General features: G+C 44.3%; 1 protein-coding gene across 3 annotated transcripts in view; it reads right to left on the reverse strand.

Moving 5' to 3' along the window:
* PAG1 (phosphoprotein membrane anchor with glycosphingolipid microdomains 1) overlaps positions 1 to 20,744 on the reverse strand; it is a 116,511-nt gene that overhangs the window by 93,138 nt on the left and 2,629 nt on the right. The window contains exon 1 of one of the 3 annotated variants that reach the window (XM_069779570.1): positions 5,504 to 5,575. The exons of the other annotated variants lie outside the window; for them this stretch is intronic. The gene's annotated coding sequence lies outside the window, so the exon portion shown is untranslated. Of the gene's footprint in view, positions 1 to 5,503; positions 5,576 to 20,744 lie in introns of those variants that run through there. 3 annotated transcript variants of the gene reach the window in all.

Below are 20,744 nucleotides of genomic sequence, written 5' to 3' on the forward strand. Positions count from 1 at the left end.
CCAGCCCACATCTCCCCGGGCACCAGAGAAAAAAACCCTGCTGAACCACAACTTCCATGGTTGCACAGTCCTTTCTCGTCCTCCCTCCGAGCAAGGACTGACACTCACAGCTGCCTTCTGACAGATGAACAGAGGTAACACGCCAAAGTGGTAGGCAATTCACAGAAGGCTGATGTTGGCTCTGTTAGTTAACTCCTGATACTCACAAGAATAAACTGAATGTTATTCTTTGAAATTAAAGGAAGGTCTGGATGCAGAACTGCTGGTAGGTTCACATGCAACACTGCATGTTGCAAAGAGAAGTCTTAACAGAAATGTGAGGTTGCTCAATGGGATACTGCAAACACATGTGCTAGCAGAAAGCCAACAGCAGTGGGAAATAAAAATTGCTACACTGTTTGAGAAAGAACCTCTACATTCAGGAAAGACTTCAATTAATGTCAGCTTAATCATCTCTTACATGTTTCAAAAAGCAGTTCATAGAAACTCCAAGAATCCAAGCAGATTGTAAAAGAAATACTAATGAAGTTGATAAACATATCCTCTTCCTTCAGTCTCTTTTTACTTGCTATGCTCTCTACACAGATACTCTGTATTTTCATTTCTTTCCTCACCAGCAACAGATACAGAAGGTTTAATATTGCCAAAGAAAATCTGGTGTACACATGTTCAGTGCAGCAGGGGGAAATGAGCTCTCTCTAATGTCCCAGAAACATCACCTGTCACTCTGAAAGTGGTGTCTCAGGGTGATACTGCACTGGAGTAACTCCCATGCTTTGATAATCAAAGGACTCCTCCTAGTGTTATCTTCCATCTGCTGGAGAAGAGATCACACAGATAGACCTTCCAGCCAGATGGAGTCACCAAAAATTCTCTTCATCTATCAGAAAGCTCAGACATAACTGAGATGCACTCATTCATATTCTCCTGCTCTCCCTCCTGCAAATACCCAAGGATAAATTACTCAGTCAAACTCAGATTTAGACTTTAAATGTCACAGGCAAATCTTATGCAGCTCATTTTTCCTTTCACTTTTTTCCCCGTCATGAAAGAATTATTCTTATTAACTCACTGGGGATCATGTCTTCCTTTTACTATCTGGGAAAAAGCAACACATGACAGACAGACCTTGTATAATATAAGGTTGGTGGAACTGCTCTCCACGTTTATCCATTAAAAATCCAAAAATCTACTTCAAGAGTTGCAAATTTTCTGCGGTATCACCAACCCTCTTCTGGATATCAGCATCCCAGTCTGACCCTTCTATAAAATGGGAAGGCTACGGTGATACAGGCTCCTGTAATTTGTGAGGTGTCTTTTTTGATTTACGTATATAGAACTAGTCTTGGAATAAGGATGATTAGGAGATATATATACACACACACACAGAGACACATGCAGTCCTACCATCAAGGGACTCCCAAACAATGCCCAACTCCAAAGTGGGGCTCTCACTCCTCATCTAACTCTTACAAACCAGCAAGGCAGGCAGCAGTTCACTGCTCATGCATCTCCTTCTCCTTGGACAACTGACTCTACTGGGAGCCTTGTAAAATTTGCATGCATCTCCTTCTCCTTGGACAACTGACTCTACTGGGAGCCTTGTAAAATTTGCAGCATCATATTAAATCTTCCCAAGGCTACATATTTGCCAACATGTTGAGAAAAAGGACTTTGAGGACTGTAATGGCATTTCCTGATGATAAGTACCAGAGGTGAGGCTGGCAGCAGCGCTGCTCATTACAGCTGTTTGGCACTTTCCCCTTTCCAGAGCCATTTTCTACTGTTAAAAAATCCATGCTCATGCTAAATATAATTTTGGGTATCTCCATTGAAACAATGCACATATTTCTGAAAATAAAGCCAAAGAAAAGTACTTTTCACTGCCTAAGTTAAAAGGTCTTGGCATACTTTTTCTCTGAGAAGCTTGAGTATCTCTACTCTCTGAAGAAGGGACTTGACATGACCCAGGAAAAAACTTTATGTCAGAGAAATGCTTTTTACTGCCTTCTGAAATGGGAAAGGTGTAATCCTGTGAAAACAGGAACAATAGTAAGGAAATGGGAGAAGAGTAAGGAAAAATGGGGAAAATTGGGACCGAGAGATATGTGGGGAAGATGATGGATAAGAACAGGCAAGGAAATTTGGCTGGGGAGTCAGGGAGAAAAGCAGGATGGAGAGTGAGAGAGTAGGGAGGAAGGAGGGTGAGAGAGTCAGTCAATCTAAACAAAAGCTAAGGAGAAAAAAAATGGGTGGAAAAGGAGAGTGAGATCAGGAACTACTTGGATGAAAACAGGGTGAGCTGAGACCCATCCAACATGCAACTAGTACAAGGGGAGACTGGCACTGGCTTGGATGAGACCGGAGGACACGAAGCTAAGGAGGCAGTAGCAGAGGCCTGAGAGGTTGGATGGGACACTGGCAACAAGAGAGAGTCAAGTGAATGACAGGAAAGTAATGTAAGTCCTTTTGGGCAAAAAGAGAAAATGTACAGATTGCAAAGATGGGAAGAGTGGCTGTGGAGGGAAATACACCTAGGGGAGCTGTAAGAGTGAAGAACAGAGGCAAGAATAAGGCTTAGGAAAAGACAAGCAACACAGAAGTAGAAAGAAACAGGTCTAGTCAAAAGCAGAAGGTCAGAAAAGACCATCTTTTGGCAGAACTATGCAGAAGAGTCTGTACCACTAAAGCATACTCCCCTCCCGATCCAAGTCCATGGAGTGCAGGTACACAGCCACAGCAAAATATGCACTTGGGGGAGGACAAATGGGCTAGAACATATCTTTTGCTTTACCTCATCTCTCAGCTCTGCTGGCACTGATAGCACAAAGCAGAAGAGTAATAAAATGGACTGATATTACAGGATAGTTCTTTCAAAATATGAAATGATAACGCTCTGTGCCTGTTAAGGATGCGATACCAATTTACATGAGCTGTGGATTTTGTTCAAACTGTCTTCTTTAGACACACCAACAGCTCAAGGGTCTGCCATAGGGAGTGCTTACTCCCAGTGGAAAACCAGACTGGCCTGCCCCATAATCTCTCACATTCAGTATCTGCCAGAGGCTGTGAGGAGTCAGCTACCGCTCTGCAGGGGGTGTTGATGCCTCCCATCCTTGCATTGCCTCCAGCACAGCTAGTGCTCTCCAGGAACAACCAGGGGCATGGAATAAATGACCCTCAGCTTCTGCTGGACAAGACAGGGACAAGGCTCGCAAACTGCATGAGAGACAAGCAAGATGGGTGGCCAGATCTTTTCGGTGCTTGTGAGTGAAGGAGAAAAACCACCCACCTAAGTAAACAAAGGTCCCAAACCTGCCAGAAATACACAGGTGCTCTTGTCACTACTGACCTCCCCAGGTTTCCAGAGGCTGACAAGCGAAGCAGGGGTGTGGGGGGCTCCCTTTGAAACCCACTCCCAGGTGCTGTTTCTGCACAAACCACTCTGCAAGGGAGGGAGAGAGACAAGAAGGGGGGGGACACCTGCCCCAATCTCACCCTGATGGGTCACACACACTGTATACCCAGATCTGAGTGCTTCTGGGTCTCTAGTCTCAGTGTGCCCTTAATTATTTCCATGGTAACTGGTAGGTGCACATCCACCCCCCTTATGCTGTATTCTCTTTGTACATTTTAATTCATGGAACTGGTGTGCAGAGCCCAGGAAAAATGATGGTGAGATTTATTTCTTTATTGAAAAAGCTGCAGAAGTGACGCTGCTGATGGCTGCTGCTAGAGTTATAGATGCATCAGGGTAAAATACTGCACTGAAAACCTTTCCCATGACCCAGTACGGAAGTAGTTTTTAAAGCAACTCAGCAATACACTTAGACGTCTCATATCTCCAGAGACCTTTGTGTAGCACTATCCCAGTAAATTCACGCCACTCCTTGCCTTGGGGCTGCACCTTACTTCTGAAACAAAGAAACCGATTTCAAAAGCTCTGGTAATTTTAGGAGTGTTTTATATTAACTAAGGATTAGATGACTTCCTGCAGATTCAGGAATATTGTTGCTGCAGCTTCTACCACTTTTTGCTTTTTTTCCTTCTTCATCAGAAGGCTTATCTGCTAGCTCAGACTGCTACTTTGCCTACACAGTCCCAATGCGATGGTAGTTAAGTATGAAAGACTAAAGGTCTCCATGTTCCTCTGTAGTAATCTCCCATACTGACCGCATTTTAGAAGAAAAGAAATACTGGAAAGAATTCTCTTCATCACAGAAGGATTAGTGGGCTGCAAATTATTCCTTTAAAGTGAAATACAGCAAGATGCAACTAATAAAATGGCTAGTGGCACAACAGCCAAAGTGCTCTCTTCCCTACTAGTCTAGGTCCAACTGCAAGGCACTGAGGGTATGTGATATATTTAAGAATATTACCCAAACACAGTTCTCTTTACGTTCCTTCTAATGGCCCAGCACAGACCAACACTAAGTTCCCTGTGAAACAGAGAGCACGGCAGACAATCATCGCATGCTACAATCTTAGCAGACTTGCTTTTCATCAGGCAGCACAGTTCAGAGCCAGTTCAAAAAAGGCATCTCGCTAAGAAAATACCCTGGATCTTAGCCACAAAGAGCTTGCTTTAGGAAATCTGCAGACGAAGCTGAAAAATGCAGCAATTTAAAAGGAGCAAAATTGGACAGTAAGAGCATTTACCTTTTATCTGAAAATGATTCATGAGACACCTGTACAAAGTGTCAGACAACAGCAAAGCAGTTCATCTACTATTGATAACCCAGCATTCCCAAGCCATTAATAGCCATTCGAGTACTCCTAAAGTAAATTTAGCTTCATCTTCATTATTTTCTTTATTGAAAGACCGGGGACACATTCATGGATGTTTACGCAATGGCAAGAGAGCACAGTATTGTATGTTTTATTACACTACCAAAGCAAAATCTTGTTCAGACGCTGCTAGTGTATAATTTCTGTCTCTCTAAAAGCTGGAAGGCAATCATTAGTATGTTGGATCTGGCAAGTTCATATTATCTATCTGGTAATTATAGAAAGATGGAGAAGCTTTCAAAAAAAATACCCTCCAACTTCTGCATTTACTACATACCTGATCAAAATACTATCACCATTACCTAAATTAGCAGATCTTTCCCAGAAACCATTATTCAGGACACATTAACATTAGTACAAAAAGCATTAAATAATTATTAGAGGCTGTACCGACTATATTTTATCTTCCCTTCCAAACTTCAAAAATATAAAGCTATGCAACGACAACCTGAATGCAGGAAAACATTTTACTGATGGTGATGACAAGCTAGGCTACATGGTAATTTGTGGGGCATTACTAGCCCAAATGAGCACTACAGTGCAGCTCCAGTCTTTCAAAATAAGTATACCAATAGTCAATGCTATTCATACTGCAGCAGCGTCAACATGCTAAATGTACACCAAAAGATAATCCCATTCTCCAGAGACTGCAGTAGAAAAGGACAGAAAGATGAGAGACAAGGGAGAGGGTGAGGGCATACATATGCATACGTACACAAAGTAATTGGGATGACTGGCCTGTGTCTCATTATCTCATTTATTCATGCTTCAGGTAAAGGGGAGACAAGGAGGTGCCAGGAAGATCGCAGAAGCTGGGACAAGATGGCTACAAAAGGAGCTGGAAAGAGAAATGAAACAGAGCAAGTAAAGTGAGGCCAGGGAGGAGAGACCACGAATGAAGAGGTTCAGCCAAGAAGAGTAATTGGGGGTAAAAAATATACAAATGCAAGGCTAAAACCGCTGGGAGCAGAAGGGTGCAGGAAAGGTCTGTGAGGTGCTTTGGTTGCTCCGTTCCTGGCCAGGGGCTTCACACAGCCCTCCATCTCACAGACCCCCAGCAAGCCCCACATCATAGCCTGAATGACACTGACTGAAAAGGCAGGGCTCCTTATCTCTCTGGCTTATGCACCATTTTAATTACGCCGCTCATCCGGGCCCTGGGCGGGCTGTCCCCGCGGGGGCCGGCTGCCTGGCTCAGGACCAGCGCAGATAACTGGGGTGTCCCTGGGGAGCCCCATTCAGCCCCTGGCTCTCGCCCTGGCCCCCGCCTGAGCTGCAGCACTGCCGACCCCCATCCCAACCTTCGCCTGTTGTTTTTTCAAAGAAGCCTTGGGATAAGGTAAGGCTATGAAGGCTGCAGCAACAGCACGTCAGTACACGCATCCTGCTCCCCGCTAATTCCCAAAACTATAGCAACAAACAAATAGATGCAATTACTGAAGTAGATGCTAGCCCAATTCAAGAGGATTGGTACATGCGTTATAACAAGATGCTGGAGCCGCAGCCCAATCGCATTTACATGAAGAAATCATTTTATGCAAATCTCTTATCCACGAGCGAAGGCCATACAGGAGAGGAGAAACAGCTCTGTACAGAGATTCATGATGCATGGCAGATGGGCAATTCAAGGTAAATCATACAGTTCAGTTATACAAGACATATAACCTGGGGAGAAAGTGTGTAGCTTCAAAGTCATAAATTATTTATAAATAATACAGCCTTCTCATGAAATATCCAAAAGGCCAAGCACCCATTTTTCCCATTATTTTTCTCCACTTTCACAAATCAGAGGGAAGCTGAAGATGAATACCTTATCAAGAATGAGCTAGTTTTGGGGCAGGGTGGACTTAGATGGTGGAGTTAGTTAGGGGCTCGCAGGCAGGATGGCAGGAACTGAAGGCAGCAGGACTGCTGTGCCCACCCGCTTGGGAGCAAAGCAGCAGAAGTCAAAAGGAGGGAGCTGGAGTGGGCTGAGGAGAGAAGCTGTCCACCTGGGAGCTCACACCCTCCCAGGACTGTCACTGCCAGCCTGTTCAAAATCACCACTTGCTTTCTGCCAAAATTTCAGGTTTTTTAAAGTGAAATCCAGTGCTCAGATTCACAAATCACAGCTGTGGCATCCACGCACGTGGTGTGTTTTCTGTCAGCAGCGCTGCCTCTTCGGAGCACTGGCTATGCTCTGTACAACACATGGTGACACCTCCGTATTCAATTCTCCAGCTTCTTTCAGCACTTCTGTTGTGATACCTCAGCAGTCTGACACCCTCTCATCTTCGTTACACAACACAGCACCTGCCCAATTTCCTCCGCAATGACCAATTCAACTAACTTCTCATTTTTCTGATGTCCTGCCTGGTGACCCTGCATGCCCACCCGTGCTCTTACAGGTATCCACCTTTTGAAAGATATATACAGTCCATCATTTACTTTTATGTTGCAGATTCTTTGCTCTTCAAAGTCCTTTACAGATCTTCACACTCAGTTTGCATTTGACTCAACACAGTCTGGCTGGTTTTTTTGTTGGAATCATTAGGGGCCGATACCCATATGTTCCAGGGTATCTTTGTAGTCTGAGTAACTCATAACATTTGTGCTTTCAGCCAGCCACTGTTTCTGCTTGCTTATATACAGATGCAGATGCCTTATGTGACTTTTTACAACGTGTTTAAGCAGCCTCCCATGCCAAGCCTGAGGATATTAATTTTCTCCCTCCTGACTTTCTCCTGTTTTCAACTGGTCTGCTGTTATTCAGGTGTGGGAAAGGTACTTCAGTGTCTAAAAAGCCCTAAAAGTTAAAAGACAGATATGTACACACGTAATTCAGACCTTTTCTGAAACTCTTTGAAGTCTTTTTGTATATTTTCTTTGTATTATAAATGGTAAGTTTGCCTAAATGCAACAGGAGTGTAATTCTTGAGTTCACTGCTCATGCCACACATGTAGTATAAGGCAATTAAAATATAAAACTGAAAAAAACCCTGATTTATTTTCTTATTAGCTACAGATATTAGCATCACTGCCTCATACCAATTAGCTGCAATAAAAAGATAGAAATACCAGAATATTTCTTCTCAGTTTTAGGAGTGTTGCATTTTTTACATAAGCAAAACTAAAAATAAACATACCTCTTGTATAATAAAGAGCAAATGTAGCACGAAGTGTCACTTTATCCATGCATTCACCTTTCTGGACCAGGGGCTTGAATGTATAATCCCTCTGGAGCCACAACAGGGTATTGTCATTGTTTAACCCCAGCCAGCAACTAAGCACCATGCAGCTGCTCACTCACTCCTCCCCACCCTGGCAGGATGGGGAGGAGAATTGGAAAAAAAAAGTAAAACTCGTAGGTTGAGATAAAAACAGTTTAATAATTGAAATATAATAATAATAATAATAATAATAATAATAATAAGGGAGATAACAAAAAAAAGGAGAAATAAAATCCACAAAAGACAAGGGATGCACAATGCAATTGCTCACCACCTGCTGACTGATGCCCAGCCAGTCCCCAAGCAGCGATCAGCCCCCTCAGCCAACTCCCCCCAGTTTATATACTGAGCATGACATTCTATGGTATAGAATATCCCTTTGGCTAGGTTGGGTCAGCTCTCCTGGCCATGCTCCCTCCCAGCTTTTTGTACACCTCCTCGCTGACAGAGTATGGGAAACTGAAAAGTCCTTGACTTGGGCTAAGCACTACTTAGCAACAACTAAAACCATCAGTGTGTTATCAACATTATTCTCACACTAAATCCAAAACACAGCACTGTACCAGCTACTAGGAAGAAAATTAACTCTATCCCAGTTGAAACCAGGACACGTATGAACATGCAAATTCCAAAGTGGTAAGAAATCTACATTTTCAGTTATGGATATCTTCTCAGTAGCTATTGTTCATGTACACTTTGGCCTGTCAACCTTTGCAACCTTTTGGTTAACAATGAGTTTGTTTCTGAACCTTTCTAAATATTTTAAAATGAATTAAAATGCCGTGTGAACTCCTATCCTGCCAAGCATTTTTTCTTCCCACACCACAGACTTTAGGTACCAAAACCAAAGAACAAAATCTCTTTTCTGTAGGAAGGAATCTCTCTCTTGGTTAAACTTGTTCCTACATAAGTCTACATCCACTTCCCAGGTCAGATTTTAAAAGAAGCAATTTTCACCCATTTTGCAGCTCACTAAGGTCTTAGCCACTCTATCACACATGCAGCTGTTTCTCTATTCAAGTCTCTGATACTCAAAACTTAAATGGTACCTAAGCTCTCGTGCATGCCTTTAATTGGGGAGGACCTCTGCAATGGCTTGGATTTCATCCTCTCCTAAAACAGGAACAGTTCTCCTTGGGGAAAATCAAACAATTTATGTTAAGACTGCTCCTCTTTCACCTGGAAAGCCTCCTACAGTCTCCAAGGATTGCACTAGAGCAACAGTATTTAGACTGAGAAGGCAGCACCAGTATATCTAAGATCAGGCTCTTTGTGAATTTTAAAAATCATGAATAGGAAATAAATTTATACGAAAAATGCTTCAGTCTTTATTTTGCAGACAGAGAGTCAGGGGATAAAAACAAATTGAACATCAATAGTCAAAGGATAACTCTACTGTTGCTGCCCCATTGACAAAGATTAAAGCTATGTCTGTAATTAATACAAAATTAGCTTGCAAGCCAAAACAAGAAGGCTAAGGTCACCGATAACAGCTCCACTGCTCCCGCGTGCATAAAAAGCAGCACATTTGGTGGGGTTTGTTTCCAGGCGGCTGTTAACTCACCAGGAGGAGGAAACACGCAGTGGCACACTGTACCGTTGTGGTTTACAACAAAAGCCCTCTCTGTAGGCTTGTGTTGATAAAAGTCTCCGGCCTTGAGTCTTGGATATGATACCACTTAAGGCCTATTAGTACAACAGCTAAGCTCAGCACCTCGTCTGCTGTTCCATGGAGGCACATGGGACTCAACACTAGCTACAAATGGCTCGGAGACGGAGCTAGTAAGAACCGAGCTTTAAAGGGAAGGAAATAGAAAAAGACAAGTGGCTTGCATAAGCGTTATTTGTCCTGGTGGCTCAAGTTGCTGCAAAGAATGAGATTTTTCCTTTTTTTCCACATACATGGTCAGAACAGATGAAATAACTGCTCTTTTGCATGCATCCTGCAGGAACAGGAAGACAACAATGGATACTGCATCCCTGCTGTACAATCCAGGGAGCATATAAGAGATTCTCTGTTTTAAAAACTGAACATGAAAAAGTGGGAGTGAATTGAGAAGCCGGCATAAGGTACCAAGAATATGTCGCTATCCTTTTTTCAGTGAAAATGGATAATCTTTTTCAAATTTTTAAAGAACAAACTAGAGAACTGTTATTTTAGAACAGGGTCTCTTAAAAAAAGTCTGTCTGCAAAGAAGGTGGCACAGAGGTGGTCCTACCACCCATCCAGCACAGCTGCTTAAGAGTGTAGTTGGTGCTGTCACACAATCACAGAATGGTTGAGGTAGGAAGGGACCTCTGGAGGTCATCTCGTCCAACCCCCCTGCTCAAACAGGGACACCCAGAGCAGGCTGCCCAGGACCACGTCCAGATGGCTTTTGAGTATCTCCAAGAACAGAGACTCTACAACCTCCCCGGGCAACCTGTGCCAGTGCTCGGTCACCCTCACAGTGAAAAAGTGTTCCCTGATGTTCAGAGGGAACCTCCTGTGTTTCAGTGTGTGCCCCTTGCCTCTGGTCCTGTCATGGGGCAACAGTGAAAAGAGCCTGGCTCTGTCCTCTTTGTACCTCCCTTCAGGTATTTGTAGACATTGATGAGATTCTCCATGAGCCCTCTCTTCTCCAGGCTGAACAGACACAGCTCTCTCAGCCTCTCTATCATCCAGGACCCTTTGTGGGACTCCCTCCAGTATGTCCATGTCTCTCTTGTACTGGGGATCCCAGAACTGGACCCAGCACTCCAGGTGTGGCCTCAGCAGTGCTGAGCAGAGGAGCAGGATCACCTCCTTTCACCTGCTGTCAATACTTTGTCTAATGCAGTCCAGGACACCATTCACCTTCTTTGCCACAAGAGCACATTGCTGGCTCAAGCTGCTTTCCAGCCGGTCAGACCCCAGCATGTACCGGTGCTGGGGGTTGCTCCTCCCCTGGGGCAGGACTCTGCAATTCCCCTTGCTCCTGGTACCTACCACTTACAAATTCAAATTCTGGGTGTGGGATAACTCCTAGGGGCTCTCTGTAGCAGAGCAGAAGGTGACATCCCCTGGACACAGCACTGATCAGCTGCAGCCAACCACAGGTACAGCTGCCCCACCAGAAGCCAGACTCGTGTCAGCATGTAAATGACCTGTGATCCTCAATCCCATGTTGGCTACATCCTTCTGCAAGCTCCACTTTACAATCTGCACTATATCAGCATCCCCTAATTTAAAGCTCCACATGCACCGAATTGCCAGACTATGCTTTTGGAAGTTAACCCCTTCCTGTACCAAACACTCATCACTACCAGGGCTGAGGGACAAAAATCCACTAAAGAGGATCATGCAGGAGAGTGAGAAAAAGGCAAGTTTAAGTTTGCAGTGCATACCGTCAGCCACAACACTCCTCTACCGCTAACCTGAAACACCAGCTGCAGGAAGAGAAAGCAGTACTGCACTTCTCCCTGCCACCAAACCCTCGCTCTTTAGCATACAACTGACTTAATAGCACTAATTTTTTTTGCAAGAGCTTGCTCCTATCTGCATAAAATCAGGCTGATACAGACACACATCACAGGTACTGGAGTGTTAACAAAACCAGGTAGCTAGGTGTTTAAAAGGTATAAATCTCTCAGCTCTGGTCATTCACCTACAGCAATCTTCACACTTATTTTTTCTGAATTCAATCTTTCTAAGTGCCAGTTGCTGATGAACTGCAGGGAGCATGATTTTTATTAAATGATGAACACTAACATTTCAGAGTTACACCTCAGAAAATCGATTACCACCTATTGACAGATAGCTTAAGCAGAGAAATTCCTGAGGGTTTTTTGGTTTTTTTCATTCCTCTAGACTCCAGTGAAAGGAAGCCTTTTCTGTTTAAAGCTCATGCTTTTTTTAAGCATCAGTGTCATTAATTATACAGGCTAATACTTAATCTAGAAAATACAACTGCTACATGGAGCAGGGCACACATCGTGCTGGGTGGAACACAGAAACTGCAAAGACTTGGAAATTCTCCTTCCCAGGTAATCACCGCACTGCAATGTATAGTTTCTGCCTAGTTCAGAAAACCAAGTGAAAACAAGTTTTCTTGATTACTGTATTTCCTGAATAAAATATTATTTACTGCTGCTTAAAACTGATAACTCGTGCTAATTTTACCACTGCCCAAGAACTAATATTTCAGTAATTCTCACAGCTGGGAGAAGCGAAGAAGTGACAAAAATCAGCCAAGGGTTTCCAGGTTCCCAGACTGCCAACCACGAGGTCCAAACCTCCAGGGCTTTGATGTCCCAGGATAGCTACAACCAGCTCCTCAGGCCACCTCACTTCTGCACGGACCCAAGTCCCATGGTGCTGGATGACTCCAGCACTTTCAGGCTCCGTGCTCCACAGCTGGGGATGAACCCCCAGGTTGCCTGCCTCCAGAAAACCATAAGCGAAGACTCCCCCCGCTCCATGGTCTGGCACCTGCCCTACCCTGACAACATCTCTGCAGGTGCTGGAAACCAGAACGTGGCCAGGCAGGTCTGTCAAGGCCAACCCCGCAGGAGTTTGGGGGTCCCATCGCTTGTTTCATAGACCAGGCTTCTCCTCCCGGGCCAACTACAGGTGTTGATGTCCCTGTCGGGAGCCAGCTGCACCGTGCTATTTGTCCACCCTATGCCTGAGTGCTGAATAAATGGGAAACACATAAATGCTGAGTTATTGGCTATCTACCTGCTTTGCCAAGTAAATAATTCAGCTAATTTCCTCATAATAATGACCTCCCATTTTGGTGGGAAATCAATCCTCTGCTTCTGGGCTAGTTTGCTTTCTCCAGTACTTCCCTAGGGCTGTTTTTAACCAAACCTGTTGGGGAGGATGATAACAGAAACCACCTGGAAACCAGCATCCATCAATTCATCGTAACTGGTCAGACCCCACAGCATAACGCATTCCCATAACCAGACACAGACACCACTTCTTTCCCTACCATTTGCCCGACTGCTAACGCTAATCAGTTCCCAGTGTACGTGCTTTCCAGAAATGAGATGGACTTGTTAGGCAAAATTAAAGATGGAGTCACAAGTGAGTAAGGGCTTCAGGGTTCACTCACACAAATTAAAATACACAATTGATACTGAAATGTAAATCAAGAGTATGAAATTAAATCTTCATGTTAAGAAGGGAAAAAAAAGATTAATTCTTGCTTTCACTTCAGTCAATATAATTGACTGGAACAACAATTTAAAAGATTTGACAGACTGTTCACCAAGATACCCTGGAAAACTGAACTGTTGTACCATACCTCTACATAACTAGCATAAAACCGTTTCCCAATGCATTGGCAAATTCCATGTATTAAATTGCCAGGAATATTTTTTCCCCAAATTCGGCTACACTGGCAACACTAGAACGCGACTATATGTATACATCCCTTTTGACTACCAAGGACATCGTTAAGAAAAGAGATAAAACAAAAAGGAAAGAAAATCACATCAAAAAGAAAATCAAACTGCATTAACAGATAATACTTGAAGTACAGATTCATTATAGGTGGTCTATAGGTAACTGTTTACCCCAGGTCCACATGCATAATGTCTCATGCTACTACTCCCTTGAGTGATGAATTAATCCACACAGAAAAGCTCTGTGACAAGCCACATCACAAGAGTCATGAAATGGAGGTCACTGTGCCAGCTAGCAAATGACATATTAAAGAGGAAAAAAAAAAAAGGCAGAAAATGTTCTTTATACTTTCCACTTCACTATGAACGCGAGGGATTTATTTCACTAATCCATGGCTGGCAGTGTCAGGGCTACTTGGAGCTGCAGAGACGGAGAGAAATATCCAATTTTCAAATCCCCTCCAGCTACATAAAGGTAAGAAAGAAGAGCTCTTCTGCCACCACTGAGCTGTTATTGCACCACTGCCTGTATAAGGCCAACACCATTTTCTGAAAAGGCTAAATTAGAGGAAGACACGTCACAAACGGCTTCCTCCTGTAACCAGGACAGCCAACTAACATGGCCAAGATAGTGCCCAAACATATCTTTTTACAGCATGCTTATTTGTAGTTTATTTTGCCTGCCCAATTACAATGTTATATCCCTATATAGCATGAGGGGGAGGAACTGCACAAGCAACATTGCCTATCCAAATATAAGCTTATTCAGACTATTTAAGCATTAGGTCACAATTTACCCTTCTGGGGGAAAAGCACTGTCCTTTCTTACAAAGTGTACTAAAAATGAGGCAATATTTGACAGTATCTCAAAGTGTGAGACAGAATACACATATCTAGTTTGGCCCTTCTATATTTTCTTCTTCTTCTTCCTCAGGCAAGCAAATCTATAAAGCCTCTCATCTAATGTGTTAGATTAATAAATGATGAAGCTACAAACAAGGGAGCCCCAACCTTCCATGATGAGCGCTCAATTATTTTGCATTTAACAAGAGTAAAGGAAAATGAAATTAATTTAATCTCTGTAATTGCCAAACTAAATGTCACAATCTTGCCTATTATAACAGATCAAAACAATACATTTACATTTACCAAATTGTTGTAAAAAGTGTAATTTTTACTCTGAATAGTTTCCATCCCTGGAAAAGCACATACCAAACACTGCAGCAGTGGTCACGGAGATCATGCTTTTCTCCAAAACTAGGCTCTGGATCAGAGCTACTTTTAAGCTAAGCTCTATGACAGCATTTCAAAAGAAAGTGAAATTATACGTTGTAATGTGCTTGGTGAATACTCCTTACTAAAGTAAGTCTGGAACCGCAGGTTTTCTTATAGTGCAGGGCCTAACAGTCTGAGTGTTGGTCTATATACTCTACTAGAAGGAAAAGTAGCTATTATTTATTAAAGGAAGAAACTTCTGCAAGCAATGCAATTTGTTAGAGCATCACCCTCAACACCACCACTAGCAAATTCTTGAGCAATTTCTCCCTGCATCTCCCATACACTCCAGTCTCTTAAACCAGCGTGCCTGGGTGGAAGCCTGAGGGGCAGCAGGGAAGAGAGCGTGGTATAGGCACCAGTACTTCTCCACACCCCTCACCGCTGAATCTGTGCCCCTCTTCCACCACTCTTCCTAACTCCTGCTCCTGTTGCACATCTGACCTCCTCAACACCCCCCCACCATGGCACAATCCCTAGAAGGGGACTTCAGGTCATCTCTCTCTGTGTACCTCTTCTACTTTGAAATCATCCTGCCTGGACGTGAGTAACAACTCCCTGTCAGCAGCACCCCAGGTGAGGCTTCTCTACAGCCCTGTACAGTGGCACTAGCCCTTTCACACACCTCTGGAAACAGCCCGCCCGAGGCAACTGAAGATTTTCCTTTGCCTTTTTTGTGGCCACACCCCAGTGGTGGCTCACAGCCGTGTGGCAACAAGCATATCCAGGTCTTTCTCTCCTTCAGTCACTTCCGAACGACGAGCCTCTAATCCCTTTGGCTTCAGCTGCAAAATTCGCATTGATTGATAATGGATTTTCCACTGATGTAGAATCAGGCGCTTCGACTACACCACTACGAATTAACAGAAGAGAGCTCTGTTAATCCTTTATAAGCAAGCTTAATCTTTTGGTTTATAGAAAAAGGAGCGAAGGCCTCCTTTTCTCCAATATCGGGCAGAATGTGACTATTATTTCAGAAAATTTTTCTCATTTTATTTGATTGAAATCGGGTTTTTTTTGGAAGACACAAATCCAGACAACGCCACAGATGCATACTTCTGACAGGTAAAAAAGGAAGAGTTGGAGCTATGAATCCTGAAGCGGAAAGCTGGGATCAGCACTCTGGGACTTACAGTTACTCCATAGAAAGTGCTGTCACCTGGAAACAGCAGACTGACAAAGCCTTTATACCATTCACCTTTCAATTAAACGAGAGTAACATCTGAAACCTCACATTAAAATAGCTGTAAGATTTGTTAGGGTTCTCTCTCAATGATGTGATTTGAACATTTCCTGTACATTAGCCATAGTTAGGGCTATTAAACTGCAAGCAAGTATTAGCACCTTTAAAGACTGTTACAGAACTTGGCTAATAACTCTAAAGCAATCAAGTCATCAGAAAGATGAACTGATCTTACATTAAGACACTTTTTCCATTAAAATGAGATTTTGTTAGATCAACTCAGATACACTTTATTAAGTCAGCGTGTAGCAGAACAGCTCTTCTTTTTTTGCGGGAAAGGAAATTCATCACTACGCTACAATGTCTGGTAAACAGGAGCTCAGTCATGCAAACCCTTGGTCAAATGAGAAACCACTGCTCTCAAAGACTTGTCCCATTGCAGTCAGCAGTCTGAGCAAGGATACTTAACAGCAGTAAAATCTTGAAAGATCAAGCCCAAATATTACAGTTGTAATTGGTACTGCACATCAAACAACCCTTAATTTAATGTCCTATCCTGTAGTGCACTAGATGCAAACATTTCACTGATTTAGTAATTCATCATAAGCACTGCTTCTATGCTACCATGAAAAGAAGTCTTAAATACAGCAGCTAAGTGGTTCCTCTAAAACACTGGAATGCCACATATCTCTGTAGGACAATAAAATGTTTATCTTTTGTCATGCATTTCATTGCCGCTGTTTAGTTGGGTGACCTTCTGAAAGGAGCAGCGGAGGCTGATGTACACCTTCATTAAAGCCGAGCCTCCTCCTTCCCCTGCGCCTGCGAGAACAATAAGCGCGGGAGGGAAGAGGTGAGCAATCCAGAGAGTAATGAAGAGATTTTGTTCCAGAGGGTTATCAATTATTTATGAGTAAATCCCCAGACGAACACATCCGAAGCTGAACCGCTTTTAATACTTTCACTTCTGTACACATGGCATAACGCAACCAGATGCGAGCTAAATTGGATGTCTGACTATTCCAGGTGTCAAATAGTGAGTTGAATCTGGACTTTAGTAAATCATTGTTATGTTTTTTAAAGTACAACAGTCTCCTAGATTTACAGCTCTTTCACAAAATTCCTCCAACACTCACAGAAATAATTCTTTATAGTATTTCCCACTCATCAAGATCTCAGCAAAGGAAAAGCTCATACTGAAGAATTTCTGTAATTATGCTGACATAGTTGTCTAAACAGTCTAATATTCAAACTCTTACAAGCATATTGCCCAGCTCTGAATGGAATTTTATTCCACAATGGAATGAAATGGACCTGCACTTTTCCTATCGAGAAAAGATAAGACCAAGTTATGGTCTTTTTCTCCAAAACAGGGTTTCTCCTTTTCAAAACAAAGCACTCACCTTTAAAGTAAAATTGTTTTATAACTGTGCTTTTTAAAAGAGAAGATCCAAAGACTCTTTCTGTGATATGGGAAATACAAACATTAGACGTTGGTATTCTCCATGAAGCTAGGACAGTGAAACCAAACAGTTGTATTTGCTCGGCACGCTTTCCACAAGAAGTCATTAATCTATTTGCCAATGCTGTCGCTGGAAACAGTCATCCTGCAAGTCTCGAAATGAAACCAAACCCACTGTCACGCAGCGAACATGCGGATCCACAGAACGGTTCTTTGAGCTCCTCTTCCCCACAGCTTCCAACCAACAAGACGCTGCCAAAGTCAACACCACCACCACAGTCATACTTCAAGGACTGTGTCTACGGCAGCTGCCACGACAGCCCCGAGGCCCCCTTCAACACCAAGTTCAGGTACTCCGTGAACCCAGGAACCAGGCGGGGGCACCGCCAGGACGTGCCCTGCAGGGCAGCCCCCCCGGACAGGTTAGGGTCTGGCCAAGCGGCGGCACACCATGCGCAGGCTGCCCCAGAGGCGGGCTGCCAGCCGTCCCGTGCTTGCAGGGGCTCTCTTGGTGCAGCTTGGGCTCAGCGTCGGGGTCCTGAGCCGGGCTGCGGCCACGGGGGAGCAGCCAGCAGCCAGTGCAGGTTCCCCAGCCTCTCGAAGCCTCATCCGCAAGCTGCCTTCCAACCGGATGAGTTCAGGGAGAAGCTCATCGAATAAGGTGCTTCGAACCACACGTGGAACAAGCACTTTCCGCCTTTTTTGCAGAACAACCGCAGGAGAAGAGCTGGGTCTTTGGTGCGCTCTCTGCCCCCTCACATTTAGGCCAGGATTGACCCCAGCACCTCCACAACTCCAAGAGCAAGCTCCACTGCTGTCCTAGCCTGGCTAGACTAAACTGCTTCAGTACCAAAAAAAAAACCCCAACCACTTAGAAATCCATTTTGGATTTGTTTGCATTACTTTGGGGGGTTTGTTATGTATTTGGATGAAAGGAGTCCATTAAGTACATCTATATTTACTTCATTACAGTGTGGCTCTTGATGTTAGATGAAAAGATTTACTCTGGCCAAGTTTGTTTATTCATCAACATGAGCTAAGATATGTTTTCAAAGGCTCATCCTCATTGCATTCACATGAAAGCATGCAGATTTTTTTCAATGATTGTATCACATTCTGAGAGCTGGAAAAGGACAAAAGAAACTTCTGCGAGAATTACAAAACCAAGGATCAGCACAGGAACATTTCCTACCATTTCCAGTTATTTATGGGGGGCGGGGGAAACCCACCCCCTCCCACCTGGAGTCATTCTTTCTCACCCTGCAGACGTATCAAGAGCCACAAACTGTGAGTGGATGATCAGCCATGTGCTGGTTTTGGCTGGGATAGAGTTAATTTTGTTCATAGTAGCTGGTATGGGGCTAGTGGTTTTGGCTTGTACTGAAAACAGTGTTGATAACACAGGGATGTTTTCGTTACTGCTGAGCAGCCCTTACCCAGAGCCAAGGCCTTTTCTGCTCCTCACCCCACCCCACCAGCGAGGAGGCTGGGGGGGCACAAGGAGTTGGGAGGGGACACAGCTGGGACAGCTGACCCCAACTGACCACAGGGATATGCCAGACCATAGGACGTCATGCTCAGCGTATACAGCTGGGGGAAGAAGAGGGAAGGGGGGACATTTGGAGTTACAGCCTTTGTCTTCCCAAGTCACCGTTCTGGGTGACGGAGCCCTGCTTTCCTGGAGATGGCTGAACACCTGCCTGCCCATGGGAAGTGGTGAATGAATTCCTGGTTTTGCTTTGCTTGCATGCACGGCTTTTGCCTTACCTACTAAACTGTCTTTATCTCAACCCACGAGTTTTTTCACTTTTACTCTTCCAATTCTCTCCCCCATCCCACTGGGGGGGGAGTGAGCGAGCGGCTATGCGGGGCTTAGCTGCCAGCTGGGGTTAAACCACGACAAGCCACCATGCCCCTAGCCTAGATAACGGTGACTGGCATGCTGCTTACCCAGGGACACCAGAAGTGAAGGGTTAACCCCACCTGAAGCACAAGAGTTTAAGCAAATGCAGTCTCCCAAGTTTCTAATTTTTCAATCTGCACTTTGACAAGAACAATTAATTTTTTTTTTCATAGTGGTGTTGAAGAAGAGCTCTTCATAACTGCTAGCAAAGCATTAGGTAGAAATACAGCCCACCACTGACCAACCCCAGCTGTACATGTCCTAGCTATCGGTGACAGGAACCCAGACATGACTTGGTACTTGCATGCCTTTAGTGTCAAAATTTTATCCCCAAGTTATGCAAATATTTAAATGACATTTATGGACAGTATCTTCCCTCGTGAGTTTACACTTTCCCACGGAAGACTTCCAGAGTGATTAACAATGCTGATCTTTATATCCTTCACACTGACTATTCATTCATCCTTTCTAGAACGAATACTGCTTACATACGACCCAAGAGGGCTGTAACAAGGCAGTATTTATCTGCCTTAATAATCTACCGCCACTGCTTTAATTAAAACTTGGTTATATCACATCCACAAAGCGAAGGAATGCCTCCCGTCACTTATCATTTTCACCTGACAGCTGTGCTTGGTGCACCTTTGCAGGAGCAACCTTCGGAGGTCCCACCAGCTGCAGCTCACCCTCCCCAGCCCAGGTAACTGCGGGCAAAGCGTTGTAAAAACCACTTCACCACAGAGGAAAAGCAGAGCGAAATTCAGAGGGGTTTGCAGCTTGGGGCCTCAAGTGAGTGAGTCATCGAGCACCTGCGGGTTGGTATTTACCCCAGTTCATGAGCAGGGCAGCGCTGCCTGCACGGCACACGGGGTTTTCGGGAGATGAGGGGCCAGGGGGAAGGTGAGCCGGACATGGCACACGCGCCTGTGAGAGACCTACGGAGAAGCCACGGCACAGTGCGGCAAATCAGAGCATGAGGGGTATCGGGATGGAGATGGGGGAACAGCAACCAAGGACACCTCAACTCCCTTCGGTAAATCTGCAGCTGAATCTCCAGGCTTCAGCTTCTTCATCTGCATAGCAGGAGTTTACAGGACTTCCAAGAGCCCTCAAAAATGCACAGTGATTTCAAAGTCTAGAGTTTATTACTAGCAGTATTACACAAATGAGTGTGCACTGCTTGCCTTTTCCACATTTTAATCACGTTAAGCAGTATCTGACGATACGAACGTTTAGAAATACACCATTTTCCCAAGGAAGAAGCCGTCCTGAACTTCTTCCCTCCCCAGAACAGAAGTTTTTGGCATCGTTATACACAATATAAGACCTGCAACTGATAGCATCCTTGGGATGCAGGGCAGCGAGCAGCCAGTGCAGCCTCCTTGCAAGCTACAGGCTGTACAACCAGGGCCTCATCCAGCACGTCTTCCCTGCTGGCTCCACGCGGGTCCCGGGCCAGGAGTTGCCATTCATTCAGCAGAAACTCAAATTTGGGAGGGGGCTCTCTTTGCCCCTTCACCCCGCCTGGGCTCCCTCCCGGGCTCCCCCCCAGCC

The sequence above is a fragment of the Haliaeetus albicilla genome, chromosome 3 (assembly GCF_947461875.1).
Source record: "Haliaeetus albicilla chromosome 3, bHalAlb1.1, whole genome shotgun sequence".
NCBI lineage: Eukaryota > Metazoa > Chordata > Aves > Accipitriformes > Accipitridae > Haliaeetus > Haliaeetus albicilla.